Here is a 19,083-nt window from a genome sequence, read left to right as displayed (position 1 = left end):
CTATAGTATAGTCATATAATACTATGTGCTGTTTTATATGGGTTCGAAACCCATGTAAAGCTGATATTGTGTATATATATATTTTTTTTAGTTATTTCATTTTCGTATGATTAAACTGTGTGATCATTTAGCCTACATGTTGACTGCAAATATATTCACAAGCAGAAAACGTTTATATTTCATACTTTCTGCTAGTGAACCCAAGTCACAAAGTGTAGCATTAATATGCAGCTTTTCCACTACAGAAAAGGCTATATTTTATATAATGTTATGATCCAATAAAATACCAGCTATTGAACGCAAATCACAAGTTAACACGTTTATAAAGTAACATTTCTAAGCAGTGTTTCAACTTTAATTTAACGTTACATTTCATTCACTACAATCAGAAATCAAGTCACAAGTCTCCAAAGTATTTCTACGAGAAAAACAACGAGAACAACGTGGAAATAACATCAAGTTTTTATATTAATCAAAAGGAGACATCAGCTAGTCTCTGTAGAAAATGTACCATGTTTTTTAACGATAGCGTTTGTAATTAAACCACAGTAGCCACAAATTTACAGTTGTCTGAGACTCCATAATAAACCATAAAATGTAAAATACTTTAACTATCCACCTTATTTTTCCCTTAAGAGTGGGTGCAGCCATTTGTAAATTTTTTGTGTCTGGCTTTCCACTTGCAGCTAATTTTAGCTGCACAAAAAGTTCGTTTTGCTGCTTAATATTGCAAACTGGTGTGTCTTACCATATTATTTGAATGTATTATCTTAATTATGAACACACTGGTTTGTAGTGCAAACTGTTTTACCGTTTCCTGCACTTTGATATTCTTCTCGTTATTTCCCTATGGTGGATTATGAACTGGGCGTCTAACACATTACTGGAACAGCTAACAGCTTACTTACGCATCGAAAAATAAGGTGGATAATATTCATTTTCATATAAGGTAAACTCAGGTCACAAGTTAACACAGGCACATTACCTTGATTCAGACAGCTGCATAATGTCACACCGAGAGTAAAATACTTGACTCCAAAAATCCATGGCTGACTGAGCGCAGTTCAGTAGTTCGGTGCGTTTGTTACTATCACACAGCTTGGTTGTATTTTTGCGCGTGTTCGAAACCCGTGCCAAACAGGCTTTTTTTCCGATTTCAGCCGCTACGGGCCACATACCAATAATATGTAACCTTTACAAGAATACCAAAATCATGTAATGAGCAAGTGTGCGTTTATTAGACAGCTTAATATCACGTCAGTTTGTGCTTTCCGAATCGGCGAATCTGCCGCGGTCGTTCCATCACATCTGGAGCGAAGGACCTGAACCAGGAAGTTGGTCACCAGATAACACGGTCACCAGTTAAACCATAACACCTGTTACCATTTTGAAAACAATCACTGATGATGGATGTGGCACAAAAAGAAAACACACTTCGCCGTTAAGTGGATATAAAAACAAAGCTATGCGAAGTAGCCAGTCTGTTCAGTAAGTCGTAAACATCTAATGTTAAGGTTTTCAGACACATGAGAAAATAATAATGTGTTGTTGATAAACTACCGACACCAAGGTGTATATACCTTCTGAACTGTACATATTGTACATCCATCCTTTATAGCCTTGTTTGTGTCAAATTAAATGTAGCATCTATGCTGATTTAGTGTAATTCATTGAGTGAGATTTTTTTGGTCAGCGATTGTGTATATTTTTGTTGGTCAGTGTATTTGCTACTACACCTCTCTTTAGCTTAAATTTTTGTCAGTTAATGAGGTGCCCAGACTAATTACAGCTCAGGTACAGTAGTACATCATTATCTCTGTCTAGGAAAGCAGGAAAAGTTTCCAAAATGACAGTGCGTGTGGGCTTTCGACAGACAGCTGATATACCTTCCTTAAGGCCTCTAATCACATTCCTTTTGTCATCCAGAAGGTCATAAAAGTGTTAAACACTTCCACACTTTATTATTTTTCATTCTGCTAAAGGTCGGTAGCTGAATATGAATAATACTAACTGGGATTTAATTGAGGCATTTATAAACCAATCGATAAGTTAAATGGCAATGGAAAGTCCATCACAGACTGACTAGTTAGGGAAGATCTCTTCCCAGTGAGTCCAGTAACATGTTTTCTTCCCTCTTCAGGGAACAGAGGATGAACCTTAGATCTTTCCCACCATCTATCTTACACAAGTATGAGTTTTCTTCAAAGACTTCAAAGAGCAGCCCAAAATGTCCTCACATGAGTGATCTTCCAGAACCTGGCCCGGCTCAACCAGTCTCAGCTCAACCCTGCCTGACCTCACATGCCTTTTTCACACCAGCTGTCAGCACACACACAAACGCCCCGCCAACTTGCTAACAGGGGTGTGTGTTCATGTGTGCCATGTTGATTTAGATGCGATGAGAGGGCTAAACCCTCTCCATCCCTTTCATGGGTCATGGATGTCTCTCATCCACAACCCTGAGAATTTATGTATTCTGTACTGCTGCTTCTACTCCCATCCAGTTTGTCATTTAGTTAAGGAAAAATAAGTGGTCATGCTCTGATCGTGGCCTGTAATCTAATCATCTTGTAGAGGCCTATGTTTAAAGGAAAAATGTGGGAGCTGTGACACGGCACAAATCAGACCCACCCAGACACTTCCTGACTCTGAGTTAGCCAGGTGTGATAAAAGACTACAGATCACTAGCATTACTGTAGCTAGTACAGTAGAGGTGCAGTTATGAAGTTCATAAAACATGCAAGTAATTGCTTTTAAAAATTTAGGTCATGAATTCATATGCAGCAAAAGCTGCTACTGTATTTGACAACCTAATTATAAACCTGATACTGTTACTTGTTTAATGTAGGGGTCTCAACTATAATGATAATTATTATTATTAGAATAAGGATATACAAGCCACAATTATAACACACAAAATAACAATATTGTTGGAATTACTCTCAGAACGATTTTTTCCATCTGATGAATGATAAAAATATTGATAACCAATGTGAATCCACATGACTTGGAAAAAAAGCTTGAGCAGTTGTTGTGGACATTAATATTAATATAGTATAAAGTTATTATCTTTATAGTAATAATTCTTGGTGTAAACTGGCCTTTGGCCTGTGAATCAGTTTTGAAGAACATACTGGTCACTCTTTTCCATTAAATAAATATTAACGCAACTGAAGCATTAAAGCTAATAAATAAATAAATAAGTACTGTATAAGTAGTGATCCATTCAACTCAATATTCCAAATCTTCTCAAGTCTTACAGTATGATAGCGTTTGAAATTCAATTTATTACTGATAAGCTGAGCTTTTGAATGATCAGATCATGGAGTTTAATATAAGAGCTAGATCTGAAATTTAAGGTTAACTAATTTAATTTTAAAACAGACAGATGTAAATGTGCAGTTGTAACTTGCGTGACAACAGCAAGCAACCTGCATCCAACCAGCGACCATCAATGCAATCTATTTGCATGCGGGATTCAGCTTTACAATAGTAATGCATGATTTGTGTTATGCATGTTTAGTCATTTTATAGATTAACTATAATATCAGATCATGATATTTCTGTATTTCTGGTCTCTTTTTATAGACACCTGCCAGATCTGCCTAGAGAAAATTGCAGTTCTCAAGGAAATCAACCTTCAATTGTCACATACAGCAGCATGCAGGGAATGAAGGATAGATGAGACTCTTAACTCTGAAAAGGTATTGTCCTTCTATCAATAACTGCAACTGAACTATAAATTCCTATTTTTTTGTTTGTTTGTTTTTTGCTACCTATGTAATTTTTGTTTGAGACCCCTGATTTAATGCAAGCTGTTGTTAAAGTTATATGTTAAAGTTGTTTCTTCAGTGCTTGGATGTTACAGGGGTGGCTTGAAACGTGGGTAAAAGTCTGAGTATTTCTTCACACTGTGGTTTGAAAGAAGGCCGTGACAGTTACTCGTCTGTCAAAGCATATAAATCTTTGGGAGAACCCTTGATGACTGTGCAAACTGTGTCTTGCGGCACTGGAGCGGCCATTTTGGATCTTAGTCACGTCCGATTTCATGAATGGACCACTGTAGGTAATGAAGGATGTGTGAAATCAGAGAAAAGCCAGCTCCCTAAAGCTGGAGAGGGTCTGGCTTGTGGATGGGCCTTCCTGTTTGGTGGTTGTCTCACTACTGGCTCTGTGTCCTGTAAGTTAACAGTTTCTATCAGAAAAGAGGATGTTAGACCACAGTGGGGGAAGTGTGAAAAGGAACTGTATCATTCAAAAAAAGTGAGGGAGGGGGATTCAAAAAGTGAAGCGCAAGCATAGTTTAATCGTATGTACAATTATTAAAAGACAGTGAATTGTGAAATTCAAGCCTAAATGATAACACACTTCCACCTTATGGTTCCTTTGTGTGTATTATGAAATATCACTTTAGTCCATTCATGTACTGTATCATGCAATCATGCTGTGAGGTTTCTGCAAGCCTTCGCAAACCTGTGGTCTAACAAACCGATGAAGCAACTATTCATTGATAAACTCTAGAATTCTCTAGAATTTTGAACGCAACACTGCAGCTTGTACTTGTGAATCTCTAGTTTGCATTATCATGTTACTTTAAGACACACACTTGTAGTACATTATCCCACTTATTTAGCTGGTATTTTGATTAATCTGACTAAAGAATGAGACAAAAGGCCTTCCCTGACCCGCATTCAAGCCATTTTCTTGGCTCCTCGACCTCCTTGGTATATACAATATAAAGTAGGCCAGTCTTAGACTACAAGGTTGGGACACTTCATGAAATACCATAAAATCAAATATATGGCATCTGTTTATTCTCTTTAACCTTTATTTAATTAAGTACAAATAAAAGAATTCCGATATTTTCAGAGGCATGTTTAACACTGTGCCACATCAACTTTCCTTTTAATTACAATTATGTTAAAAATGTTTAATTGTTTGGGATTGAGGATACTAATTCTTCAAGGTTTGCAAACAAAATTATTGTCCAATCTGGTTTGATAAAAAACTTCAGATGCTTAGCAGTCTGTGATTGTCATTGTCTGATTTTTCTTTTCATGACTGGTCATACATTTTCAATAGGAGACAGATCTGGACTGCAGGCAGGCCAGTCTAGCACATTCAGTCCGTGTCTACAAAACTACGCTGTTGTAGCATGCAGAATGAGACCTGGCATTGTCTTGATCTAATAACCATGAACTTCCCATGAAAGATGTCATCTTAATGCCATATGTATCTGTACAATCCCAGTACATGTCTTCATTTCAATGGTACCTTCACACATATTCCAGTCACCAATACCGTTTGCTCTGCTGCACCCCCATACCGTGACTGTCATTTGCATTTGCATCGGTCACTGATGAAGGTCTGGATGGTCCCTTTGGTCTTTGGTACTGAGAACTCAATGTCCATTTTTCCCAGAAACAAGCTGAAACGTGGACTCGTCTGACTACAGCACACATTTCCATAGTCTTTTTGACTGAGATGAGCTCTGCCCAGAGAACCCCATTTCATCACTGCATAGAACTGATGTACAGTATAGCTTTCTGCTAGAGTAACAGAAATTCAAGTTGCATTTATTAATGCAGCTGCAGAATGTGTTGAGTGACAGCAGTTTTTCGAAGTACCCCTGAGCCCATGTGGCTATATTTAACACCTCAGCATGATGTTTCTTATGCAAAGCCATCTGAGGGCTCAAAGGTCATGCACATTCACCTGATGTGTTCTTGCCTTGCCCTACACAGACTGAAATTACTCTTGATTCCGTGAATCTTTTCACAATATTATGTACGGTATTTGGTGAAGGACCTAAATTCTTTGTGATTTTCTATTAAGAAATGTGATTTTTGATTTGTTTGACACTTTTGTCATGAAATTTGGCACAAATTGATGAGACATGATCCAACTTCACTTGCAAAAACTGAAATGCTCCTATTATACCCAAATATGATATCCTCACCTGTTTCCATTTAACCTACTGTGAACTGTTTCAAAACAGTTTAATTTGGATATTCTATAACCTTTTCACTATTGTTTTGCCTCTGTCCCAACTTTTTCAAAGTGTGTTGCAGCCAGGAAAATCAAAATTTGGTTATTTACAAAACAAAATTAACAGTTGGCCACTGAAAATACTGGATTTTTTTAAATATACTTTAGTCAATTTAAGAACGGTTAAAAAGAATGAACAGATAACATATTCTTGATTTTATGGCATTTCACGAAACGTCCCAACTTTTCTGGAATTGGGGTTGTATTATTGTTGTGATGCAAAGGGTTCTTTCCACCTCCATGAGTTTACTTTGCGATTTCGAATACGCTGATTGGATACACTACGGTATTGGTAAAACTTTATTTTACGGTTTCTTGACTAGTTGCTTATTAGTAATGTATATTACTAGAATGTTAGCCATTTATTAGTACTAATTAAGCACATATTAATGCCTTATTCCACATTACCTTATTCTATATCCCTAATCCTACCCAATACCTAAACTTAACGACTACCTTACTAACTATAGCAGCAAATTAGAAATTTATTGAGGGAAAAGTCATAGTTAATAGTGAATACGTGTTCCCTATTCTAAAGTGTTACCGAGTCTTATGTTTTCCAGTGCTGCAGTGCTGTATGATTTTGCTGGGTATTTAACAGACTTGGAATAGACTGAAATATTGAATGATTCAAGTGGTATGAAAGTAGCACAGCAGTGAAGGAAATTAGCTGCTTGGGGTGATGGTCAATTATATAGTTACTGCTTCAACAAAAAAAATTTTTGAACATAGAATGACCAATCAGAAGCAGGTATCATATCATTTTATTGTGAGAAGCTTGACTACACTGACTAAAGGAAGGGCCAGTGCTAGATGTAAGTTGCACTTCACTATCATTGTTTTATTTTTATTTTTATAATCATGTCAACATCTTAAGTTTCCCCACAAATATATGTTGTGATTCAGTTCCCCACAAATATATGTTTACCTAAATATACATTTAGGGCCTGCAGGTGGAGTAGTCGCACCAACTTTGTTCATTCTCTTTCTCTTTAATCTTTATACTGTATATGTCTCTCTCTGTCTCTCTCTGGCCTATTGGGAGTCGGGAGTCTGGAAAACACTGATTCAGTGTTTACACATACATTCAGTCACTCAGCTGAGTAACACACAAATACCACTGATGCTTTCCACACCAGTGTGAAATCTTCATAAGTCACATAGGGACAACACAGCACTAATATTCTGTCATTTACATTATAGTGCCAGTTGCCACTAGAGCTTTCCTCACTTGGTCTTATGCGATATTACATCTTAAACATTTTAATTAACACTGCTAAAACAACTATGTGTGAAATATAGGATGGATGATAAAGTAGTGTGGTCAGTTGACTGTCCGTTGAAGTATTGCTATACAAGTAGCTAGTGTGAGCAGTCATTTATTTTATTTTATTTTATTTTATTTTGTTTTATTTACTGAGGTTTGGGACAATGAAAGTGAGTGTGGAAAAGTCTAGAAAAGTCAGAAATTTAAATGGCCGGTTAAGCTAACCAACAGGTAAGTTGTAAAAAGGAGGGTGAGAGTCACTTTTAAAAGAAAGACAACTAAGGCATCTTTTATAGCACCAAATTATAGTTTCTTCTAATGCTGCATCTCAGCCACACCTTATCCCTGCATCACACACTCACACAGCAGCAGCAAGCATGAATAATGCAGTCAATGCTGCGTCGACACGCTCATAGCATGTTTTATTCATCACTGCTGATGATGTCGTAGGCCACAGCTCCGTCGGAACGTTGATTTCGTCTGAGACGGCCAAGCCTTATCGCTGTATCCCGCTCCAGAGACGGTTAGTTTGACCTCAGAGTCCCTTTGCATCCCTCTCCAGGGAGATTTGGTGTGACTTTAGTGTCCGTTTCAGCTTGAAGGATCAGAGGCTTCAGAGGGCAGAGAAGTCACGCATTTATTTGTACAGCAAAGCTCAAAGTCAATATCTGCTGTCACTCCTCCCAAAGTCAATGGCGTGATGGAGAATGTATTGAATCTTCTTTAACTCCAGGGTTAAATCCCAGTAGAATATTCTGGAATGCTGAAGTCACGGAAGGTGAAGCTGACTCACCATTAGTACAGTCTGCACTCCAGTCATCCACAAAGTTAAATATCTATTGTTTCCATGAATGTTTATTTATTAATATTAAATTAAAAAATAATCACGCTTAAAGATACCAACAGTGTTCCAGTGATACCAACACTCACAACTCAGTTTAGCATAATGTATTCCATAGAATTTTGCAGATTTTCTGTGACAAATGGTGCAGAAATTGTGGGTCTACTCATGTAGTTTTGTAGTTTTATCTGTTAAAGAGTACTGAACACATGAAACGAGATTGTAAATAAACTAGATTTGTTTTCCTTAAGGAAAATGGCCCTTGTCTGTCAGGCCAAAAAAAAAAAAAGTAGCTGCAAAATTATTATTTGAGCTATGATAATATATATTTTTTAAATTATAAATGTTACCAACATTTTAAAGGATGCTGAAAAAACTGAAACTAAAAATAAAAAACAAAATAATAATAGAGGTAATTGCAACATTGTTTCTTGATCTTGTAGTTGCTACTTTATTTTTCATAGTTTGTGACTTGATATGACAAAATGGGATTTTACATCTCACAACAACTTATTACATTTTCTTTTATTGTTTGATTTTATGTAATTGAGTTTATAATAGCAACTTTTTACATCTTGTCATTGCAGCTTTTTGTCAAAATGACTTTTTTTTTTTCAAACTTTCTTACAAATGGCCTTTTATACATTACCAGTCAAAAGTTTTTGAACTTTTTGAAGATTTTTAATGTTTGTTAAAGAAGTCTCTTCTGCTCACCAAGCCTGCATCCAAAGTACAGCAAAAACAGTAACATTTTGAAATATTTTACTATTTAAAATAATGGTTTTTTTTTTATCTGAACATCAAAGCTACATTTTCAGCATCATTACTCCAGTCTTTAGTGTCACATGTTCCTTCAGAAATCATTATCAATATGCTGATTTGAACATAGTAATAATATATATATATATATATATATATTATATATTTATGTATTATATTTTTGAGCAGCAAATCAGATTATTTGACTGATTTCTGAAGGATCGTATAACTGAAGTAATGATGCTTAAAATTCAGCTTTGAAATAAATTACATTTTAAAATATATTAAAATAGAAAACATTTATTTTAAATAGTAAAAATATTTCAGCATTTTACTGTTTTTGCTGTCCTTTGGATCAAATAAATGCAAACTTGGTAAACAGAAGAAACATTAAATAACATTACTGTTCAAAAATCTTTGACTTGTATTGTACCTGAGACATAAACAGGCTGACTGCTATGCATTCAGTTCAACTGACCACCAGTAAACTAACAACCATCTGCATATTTTGTACACTCAGCTTCTGCATGACTGGTTTCAAAACAAGCACTTTTCCTTGTTTAAAAACAGAACGCAGTTTCCAGTGGTACTGCATGACTTTAAAGGTTGACAAAGCAGATTTATCACATGACAGTTTATCTATCCCATCATGCACCTTTTTCAGCTCTGCGTGATTAATGGTGACATACATGAGTTCACATCAATAGTGCAGCAACAGGTGTCTAGACTTCGGTGTGTGTGAGCATGTACACATGCACACAGGGATGAGAGAGGATCCCTTACACGCAATCACCCCGAGAGTTCTGCCTGATCTCTTTCAAATGACGACAGCCGCGTAGTTATTTTGCATTATGTAACACGCACGTCGTTTGTTTATACACAACAAATGCTGCCAACGAACCTTGACCTCCACACTTAACCGTCGCACTAGAAAAACAAACAAACAAAAGGAAATCAGGAACACGTACAAAACGCCACAGTGTACTTTCTGTTTTGAATGTGTAAGAGTTTTTAAAACAGGTCAAATGACATCAGGGATTCCCAAAAGTTTTTGTCAGCCAAACCCTTTTGACATAAAAGATTTGAGTAATTTAAGACATTTGCATGTCTTAATGTGGGTCTGGGTCTAAAAGGATTTGGTTTTTGGTCTAATATTGGTCTTGGTCTTGGTCTAGGTCTTACGGGCTTTGGTATTGCTCCAGAACTGGAAGGGTCTAGTGGGGAATTTTGTTAGAGACTACGTTTTTTCATGCCTGGAAATGTTCAGTTTGTACATGAGTCAGTAGTCATTATTCACCTCAGATCATGACACTGCTTCAATGAAAATGTGAATGACTTTCTTACTAGAGCATGAGTCTCTACACTCAGCTGTCATTTGGCTTACTGTACACTCTCAACTCTGACCTACATGTCTTAAACGTGCACGATGTGCTAAAGTTCAGATTACTTGTGCTGTTGATATGTTGTTTGTAAAGCCGGAAACCTGAACAAAGTGATAGTGAATATGGGTTACGAATGAGGGATGTTTGTTTTGATAACAAATGAGGGTTAATGGAACCACAAAGCTACAAGGGTTAAAACTCATGGAAGCAGAAAGCCTGTGTTTACAATACAAACAGAATCAGTGAATCAGGCAGAAGATATTTTCTGCTTTATTTTAGTAATGAGTCATTTATGAGTTTATTTGACAACAGTAGTGACAGAGTATTTTTTTACCGATGCGTGAGCGGAAAGCCATATTAGGGAGATGAGCAGTGAAATGACGGATAAACGCAGATAAACAAAGCCACCTGCTGAAAACAAGGTTCTGTTTGCTTTCGAGTTATATTTTCTAGGTTACACACTCTGTTTGAAAGTCATTATCACTTTACCAACTTTACTTTACTAACCTCCATTCAGGGTCAGTCCGAGCTCTGTGTTATTTACAATAACACAACCATGTGTCATTTCACACACGATCAGTTACCAGGCATTCATTCACAGTGTTGTACTGTAAATAGCTTGTGGTTGTGATTTTATTAACTATTTTTCTGTGATAATCAACAGCTTGTCACAGATACTGTTGAAAATTTGATCCAAGTGTTAAGTAGGTGTTTCAAAAGAGACACAAGAAAAGTTTTTTTTTTAAAAGGATAGAAGCTGAAATGTACAAAATGGACATACAGCGTTTACAGTATCTCTCAAAAGTGAGTACACCCCTCACATTTCAGCAATCATTTTATTATATCTTCTCAAGGGACAATACTATAGAAATGAAACTTTAATATATTTTAGAGTAGTCAATGTGCAGCTTGTATAGCAGTGTGTATTTACTGTCCCCTAAAAATAACTCGACATTCAGCCATTATTGTCAAAATAGCTGGCAACAAAAATGAGTACATCTCACACAAGTGAACTTATCAAAACTGTGTCCTAAGTGTCAATATTTTGTGTCAAACCATTGTTATCTAGCACTGCCTTAATCATTCTCACATGGAATTCACCAGAGCTGCACAGGTTGTTGCTGGGATCCTCTTCAAATCCGCTATAATGACATCATGGAGCTGCTGGATGTTAGACACATGGTGCTTCTCCACCTTCCGTTTGAGGAGGCCCCATAGGTGCTCAATAGGGTTCAGGTCATATCACCTTTCACCTGCACCTTCCTCAGCAAGGCAATTGTCATCTTGGTGGTGTGTTTGGGGTCATTATCATTTTGGAAAACTGCCGTTCGGCCCGGTTTCTGAAGGGAAGGCATCATGTTCTGCTTCAGAAATGTACAGTACATAATGGAATCCATGTTTTCCCTCAATGAAACGCAGCTCCCCAGTACCAGCAGCACTCATGCAGCCCCAGACCATGATGCTACCTCCACCATGCTTGACTGTAGGAGAGACACAATTTTCTTGGTACTCTTCACCAGGGCATCACCACACATTCTGGACACCATCTGAGCCAAACAAGTTTATCTTAGTCTCATCAGGCCATAGAACATGGTTCCAGTAATTCATGGTCCTGGACAGGTTGTCTTCAGCAAACTGTTTGTGGGCTTTCTTGTAAGCCAGCTTCAGAAGAGGCTTCCTTCTCGGATGACGCCAATGCAAACCGACTTGTTGCAGTGTGCAGCGTATGGTCTGAGCACTGACAAGCTGACCTTCTACTTCTGCAACCTCTAAAGCAATGCTGGCAGCACTCATGCATTCTGTATTTGAAGCCAGGTTCTGAACCTGATGCACAGAACGAGCACTCAACTTCATTGATCAACTCTTGTGAGGCCCATTCCGAATGGAACCCATCTTGGAAAAACTCTGTATGACCCTAGCCACAGTACTGTAACTCAGGTTCAGGCTGTCACTGAACCTCTTATAGCCTAGGGTATCTTTGTGGAGAGCAACAATTCTAATTCTCAAATCTTCAGAGAGTTCTTTGCCATGAAGTGCCTTGTTGAACATCCAGTGTCAGTATGAGAAATGTACTCTAAAATATATCCAAGTTTAATTTCTATAGTATTGTTTCTTCAAAAGATACACTAAAAACGTTACTGAAATGTGAGAGGTGTACTCACTTTTGTGAGATACTGTAAGTCCAAGGCACTCAAATAATGTGAAAAATATAAAAACTTTATTCACATGGCTTTAAAGTTTTAAAAGCAGTTTTAAAAACAACTGTTACAGTGCTTTGAATTGTTTTAAATCTATTTGGTGTGATTATAATTATGATTAGTAATCCTCTCGTTGTTTTGATACCTGTCATGTGACAAACTGATTGCTTAAATGAACTCTGAGTTTGTAAATTGATACCCTGATGAAGGCAAGTTAGCTGCAATGCGTCGTTGCGCAAATGTGTTGTTTTTAAAACTTTAAAGCCATGTGAATAAAGGCTTTTATATTTTTCACATTATTTGAGTGCCTTGGACTCATGAGTTTTTTGATGTCACAAAGGAATCCCGCACCCAAAGAGCACAGATTAATTTATTTTTATTTTTACACCCCAGCAGCAGTTTTTTTGCATGTTCGTATATATAAAAGGGTCTATATTTGTGACCCTGGACCACAAAACCAGTCGTAAGTCGCACAGGTATATTTGTAGCAATAGCCAACAATACATTGTATGGGTCAAAATTATTGATTTTTCTTATATGTCAAAAATCATTAGGATGTAAAGTAAAGATCATGTTCCATGAAGATATTTTGTGAATTTCCTACTGTAAATATATCAAAACTTAATTTTTGATTAGTAATATGCATTGCTAAAAACTTCATTTGGACAACTTTAGAGGTGATTTTTTGAAGTGTTTTTTTTTTTTACGTTTCAGATGTTCAAGTAGTTGTATCTCAGCCAAGAATTGTCCTATCCTAACACACCATACATCAATTTAGCTTATTTATTCAACTTTCAGATGGGGTATAAATTCCAAATGGACCCTTATGACTAGTTTTGTGGTCCAGAGTCACATTTATAATCCCTTATGTATTTATGTTATCTACTAATAATCCGACAGCATTAAATAAAAGTGATTGAAAACATCTCAGTGATCATAAATGCTATAGAATCAAATGTTTAATTCCATGTATTAAATATTCATTGAATAATTAAGGATTTATAAACATTTGAACATATGCAAATTATTTACTTTTTAGATGGCGTCAGTACATCAGGATTGTGTTTTAGAGACAGTGTAAACGTAAATTAATGTATGGTAAAACCAGATTTTCATAAAAATAAGTGCGAATAGTAACTGAGGTGATGATATAACTTGTACCATGAAATGTTTTTATGTTGATTTAGCATTCTTCTTTCTGTTTGTGAACACAATAGCTTTGTTACCTCTCATACTTATAGACAGCATTTTTCTTTGTCCAGTCATTGTAAAAAACCCATAATTTTCTTTCTGCCTTTGTGGCGTATGAAGAGGCCTCAATCATTGTCTCTCATTGCACATGAACCTCAAGTGCCTCCCCATGAGAAAGTCTGAACACTCAAGTATTTCATGGCCCCTTTGAAATCGGGCAATGAAGGATCTCCCTGTGCTTTTAACGTTCTTCAGGCAGGTCGGACAGAAACAACACCGGGCTGTTTCCTTTGAAGGTGGATTCTTTACCTGAGTCAGTGGTTTCCAAGGCAGCCGAGATATCACCCGTGGCATGAATAGATGGACGACAGATACTTAGTCTGAATAATACAGCGTGTTCATTTCAGCTTGTTATCTGGCATTATGAATGAGTGTGCATTAGTCTGAAGGGTTGGTTCCTGAACAGAGCTGCTAAGATGAATCATGAGTCTCAACAGAGTGTCTTCTAAAAGCCGTTGTGACTGCTTTGTCTATTTGCATAACATACATAATTCATTAGAGTGAATTTGCTCCCAAAAGGGCAAAAATTAATTAATCATTGAATGAATGAAAGAATAAACAGAGGAATACATTCAGTAACTGTATATATTTTATTCCAGTGATTATTCTTCTATGTGTGTGTGTTTTTGAAAGTCAATTTTGTGTAGGCACTATTGAAGCTACTGAACAGTTCACTGCAGTGTGTAGCATCATTAGGATATTATTATAATTTGTATTAATATTTTAAGTTTTGTTTTGTTAATAGTTTCTTTTCATTTTAATGTTAAATAATTTATTTATTTATTTGTTTGTTTTCTACATTTCTACGTTTTATTTCTTTATTCCTTTTTTTCCAGTTTTAGATATTTTAGTACATCAAAATAAACTAATATTCTAGTCTTAAAATGGCCTTTTTCCCAAAAAAAAAATGGTATGTATGCAAATTGTATAATATTCAAGGTACACATTTCTAGTAATTGTGCAGTTAATGCTCATATTATATTATACATATATATATCATATAGATTGTAAATATATTTTTTTGCTATTTTAATAAAATCTTTTCAGAGGTAAATCCATAACAATAATATTTGTAACATTTTTTAAGTGTAATTTATGAGATTTGTTGTATTTTGAATCCAGTTTTTCTTTGTAAAAGGCAAAAAGTTGGCAAAAGTTGAAAAGCTGATCATACTGATTTGAAAGTTAAGGATTCGTTGAACCAAAAACTATCATAACATCTTAGTTGATAATTCAATATACTTTATTTTCGACAAAACATTCCATGAATGAATGAATGAATGTGTTCCCTTTTATCACTACGAAACAATGATGACGTTTCGGTAGTGACTGTTTCGATAGTAACAATTCTATGGGATAACACCCAGAAAACAAAGCGGTCACTACCGAAACTCCACTAAATGTTTCAGTAGTGACTGTTTCGGTAGTGACAGTTTTAGATACTTTTGAACCTAGCTCAAAAATGCTAAGCAGCACATGGTTAGCTAGCACAGTTCTGAAGAGGTGTATACATAAAAAAAAAAAAAAAACCTGAATGTTATGGAATAACTCCAAAAAAAAGTGTGCTTAATTGCAGAAAAAAGGTGTTTGGTTGTGACGTTCCTTAAAGTTACACACAGAATTTTCAACATGTTTACCTCAAAATGATGAGACCTATCTTCTCACACCTTGTAGTTATGAGAGAGGGGGGCACAGGAATAATTCCTGATCGTAAATTTATGGGTTTAGTTAAAATCAGTCTCGGCCAATAAACTAAAATGCTTTTTTAATGCATTTTGGTTGTGGGACAGCAGTTTGCACAAATTCTGTAGAATGGTGTGTGTGTTTGTATTTTATAAAAATAGATAAAAAAAAAATAGTAATAGTATAAATTTTAATCTTTTAGGAAATGTATAGATTATACAAATTATATTTGACAAGAAAATGAGAACTGGTATATCGATATAGCTAGACAGAAAGAAGACTATAAGATTATTATTTAAGAATTCAAAGATAGAAGATTACTGAAGATACAAGAAGATTATTTAAGAAAAAAATAAGAGCATTCTGATTGGAGTTGATGATTAAATTCATTTGTGTTGGATAAACTCTATTGACAGCCACAGCTGTCTGCTCTATTAAGAATCTATATCCTGAACCATTGAGCCTTATCTAGTGCCTGTGGGTGTGTGAAGCAATCATGTTTCACTGTTTTACTTTCTTTATGTGAGGCAGGAGCACCTGTTACTTTCTGTCTCAGAGAGAACAGGAAGTCCACAACCTCAAAGACGTCCTTAATGTACTGCCCGAAATAGTGTTAAATACTGGACAATCTTTCTGTGAGTGAAAGACCTCTCTCTTCCTCTACCCCTGTATATATATTTGTTCATATTATTCTTTATTTTGACATCCTGGCATATTAAAAAAATACTGTAATAGAGTTGGGTTTATAGTATGTACTGGTGCAGGCCAAACACACTCTTAACTGTTAGCGTATACAGGTATCTCAGTATTGCATTATGGGTATTTACCGTGACAATGCACATTTACACCCAATATCCCTCAGGATTTCTTCCATACATCCTGTAAAGCTCTTTTTAAAGCAGGCAGTAGCCCTGAGAAAAAGAGCGAGAGTGACAAGGAAACTGTTCTCCAACTTAATTGGTGTGAAAGCTTTATGACGGGGCAGATAAGATCATGCCTCCGCTCACCCGTTTCCCCTGTCGGCGCTGGAGCGTTTGAGGCGGGTTTCAAAGCCGTTCTCAGAAGGGTCAGGAAACAGGGCCTCTCTCGCCACTGCAGATTTAAGAGTGTCCTGTTGCCTCGGACCCTCTCGTTCCTGGAATAACAGCCGTTCATCAAAGTGTGAGGCCTAAATGTGCAATAGATAGAGAGAGAGAGACAGAGATGGTGAGGTGAGGGGGGAAGCTGTCACTTTAAAAAGCCGTAGCCTTTATGTTCATACAGAGGTGGAGGCCGTGAAGAGGGTGAGTGAAAGAGAGAGGGGAACACATTAAAAGATTAATATCCGAGCTGAAAACCAAGGAGCTCCACAAAGGGTTTCCACAGCCCAAAGAACAAGGGCAGGAGCCCAACAATGAAAAATGTATAAGAGGATACCAGACATTGATCTGAATTTAAGATGAGCTGACAGAACTCAAATAGCATCTGTCACACTTTTGGGGACTTTACTTCCCAAAGGTGACCCAGATATTACAATATATAAGATCTTATTTTTGTTTAACAAGATATTTTATGTCATACTGTTGGATCTGTTTAGGAAGTCAGAGTATCACAATATAGAATACATTCAGGGTGATACAAGACATCTGTCTGATTAATTTTAAATGTGTTAATGACCACCTGCCAGTTGCTAAATGTCAAGGTGTTAAAGGTAACATGGCAGTTTGCTCATCGAACTTGGTTTTAGATTGTCAACAAGCAAGCATATGTTTGCTGAACTTCATCTACTATCTAAATATAAAAGTAATGTTATGGTCTTACTATTAAAGAGTACTATTAAATAATGTCAATGCAGAACTAATTTAAAAATTTGTCTCAAAATCCCCAGTGCAGAATGTATTTTAAAATCTTTTGTAAATCACATTATTTTTCATTTTACGGATTTATTAGATACCATAAGCTCAGTTTCCCCAGAGACTTAATCCAAAGGGGTTAAAAACAAATGCATGCAATGCACGGTCATGAACATAAATCAAAACAAAAACAATTCTGTCGCGTGATCACGACCAAGTAGGGGCACATTGCGCAACGCAGGGCATCATAAGCCGATACAGGAAGGATTATAGTTCAATCTGAGAAACACACAGTAACACACTAACCCAATGAACTGCTCTAACACAAACACACATATACACACCTACACTATCTGTTTTCTTCACTTTCCTGTTATTTCCATAAAGCACCCGTGTAGCCTCTGTAACCACTCTTTCAGTCTAGCTTTCACTCTCTGTGCTATTTCACTTTCAGCTTCTTATCTGCCCCCCCAAGCCCCCATCTCACTCTGTCTCTCTCACGTCACTAGGCATGGCCTAATTTCTGCCCTCAGCACCCAAACACTTGTCAGTGGAGGAACCAGTAAACAAAATCTGACTGGCCAGCCACCGCGCTCCTGTTGGCACTGTTGCTAGGAGACTATTGACCTTCAGATGGCATCTGGATACACATGAGAAATGTCTGTCTATCTATCTATCCATCTATCTATCTATCTGTCTGTCTGTCTATCTGTCTATCTATTGTTCTGTCATTCTGTCGTTCTATCTATCGTTCTATCGTTCTATAAATCTTTCTATTTATCATTCTATCTATAGTAGTGCTAAAATAGCACAGCATAAGTCCCAGTTTTAATTTTAATATCTTTTCATTATAAAACATAAAAATATCACCTGTCTTGCCATTCATTTTTAATCAGAGAAGAATTGATTGATTGATTGATTGATTGATTGTTTGTTTGGGATAATCACTGTATGTTAAAAATAGAGAACAAGATTAAACATGTTTAAACTGTTTTTTTTAAATAGTAAATGATGACAAACAGCGGGTAAAATAAATATTGAACGTCATCGTTTTTCTCGGTGAATATATTTCTAAAGGTGCTGTTGAAAGTTTCACCAGATGTTATTAACAACCCAAGTAATCCATACATACAAAGAAAACAAAACAAATAAGTTCAGAAATTAAGTTCTGTGTATTAAAATGTGATGACACAGGGAAAAAGTATTGAACATATGAACAAAGGGAGGTGCAAAAAGGTATGGAAAGCCAAGACACCAGCTGAAATCTATCAGTAATTAGAAAGCAATCCTGCCCCTTGTCAGTGAAAATTAATATTAGCTGGTTCAGTCCCATCACCTACAGTTCCAGAATGATGAAGATGAAACAAGGGTGGACATTTCAGCAAGACAATGATCTCAAACACAGCCAAGGAAACTCAATTGGTTTTAGAAAAAGAAAATAAAGCTGCTAGAATGGCCCAGCCAATCACCTGACTTCAATCCAATAGAAAATAAGAACTGTAGATCAGAGTTGATAGAAGAGACCAACAGAACATTCAAGATTTGAAGACTCTGTGGAAGAATAGGGCCAAAATCACACCTGAGCAATGCATGTGACTAGTTTCTCCATACAGGAAGCTGTCATTACCAACAAAGGCTTTTGTACAAAGTATTAAATAAATTTCAGTAGTTCAATACTTTTCCCAGTACCATTCCATTTTATTACATATAACTTAATTTCTGAAATTATTTATTTTGTTTTATTTGTATGTATGGATTGCTTGGGTTGTTATTGACAGCTGGTGAAAATTTCATGTCAGCAGCACCTAGAAATGTATTTACC

General features: G+C 36.2%; 1 long non-coding RNA gene across 1 annotated transcript in view; it reads left to right on the top strand.

Annotated features, from left to right (window-relative positions):
• Nucleotides 1-1,307: 1,307 nt before the first annotated feature.
• LOC127155794 (uncharacterized) overlaps nucleotides 1,308-19,083 on the top strand; it is a 39,759-nt gene continuing 21,983 nt past the window's right edge. Inside the window, exons 1-3 of the long non-coding RNA XR_007825644.1 lie at nucleotides 1,308-1,488; nucleotides 2,141-2,362; nucleotides 3,589-3,704. This is a non-coding gene — a long non-coding RNA (uncharacterized LOC127155794). The remainder of the gene's footprint in view (nucleotides 1,489-2,140; nucleotides 2,363-3,588; nucleotides 3,705-19,083) is intronic.

The sequence above is a fragment of the Labeo rohita genome, chromosome 24 (assembly GCF_022985175.1).
Source record: "Labeo rohita strain BAU-BD-2019 chromosome 24, IGBB_LRoh.1.0, whole genome shotgun sequence".
NCBI classification, from domain to species: Eukaryota; Metazoa; Chordata; class Actinopteri; order Cypriniformes; family Cyprinidae; genus Labeo; species Labeo rohita.
This window is presented reverse-complemented; position numbering and strand designations above follow the sequence as displayed.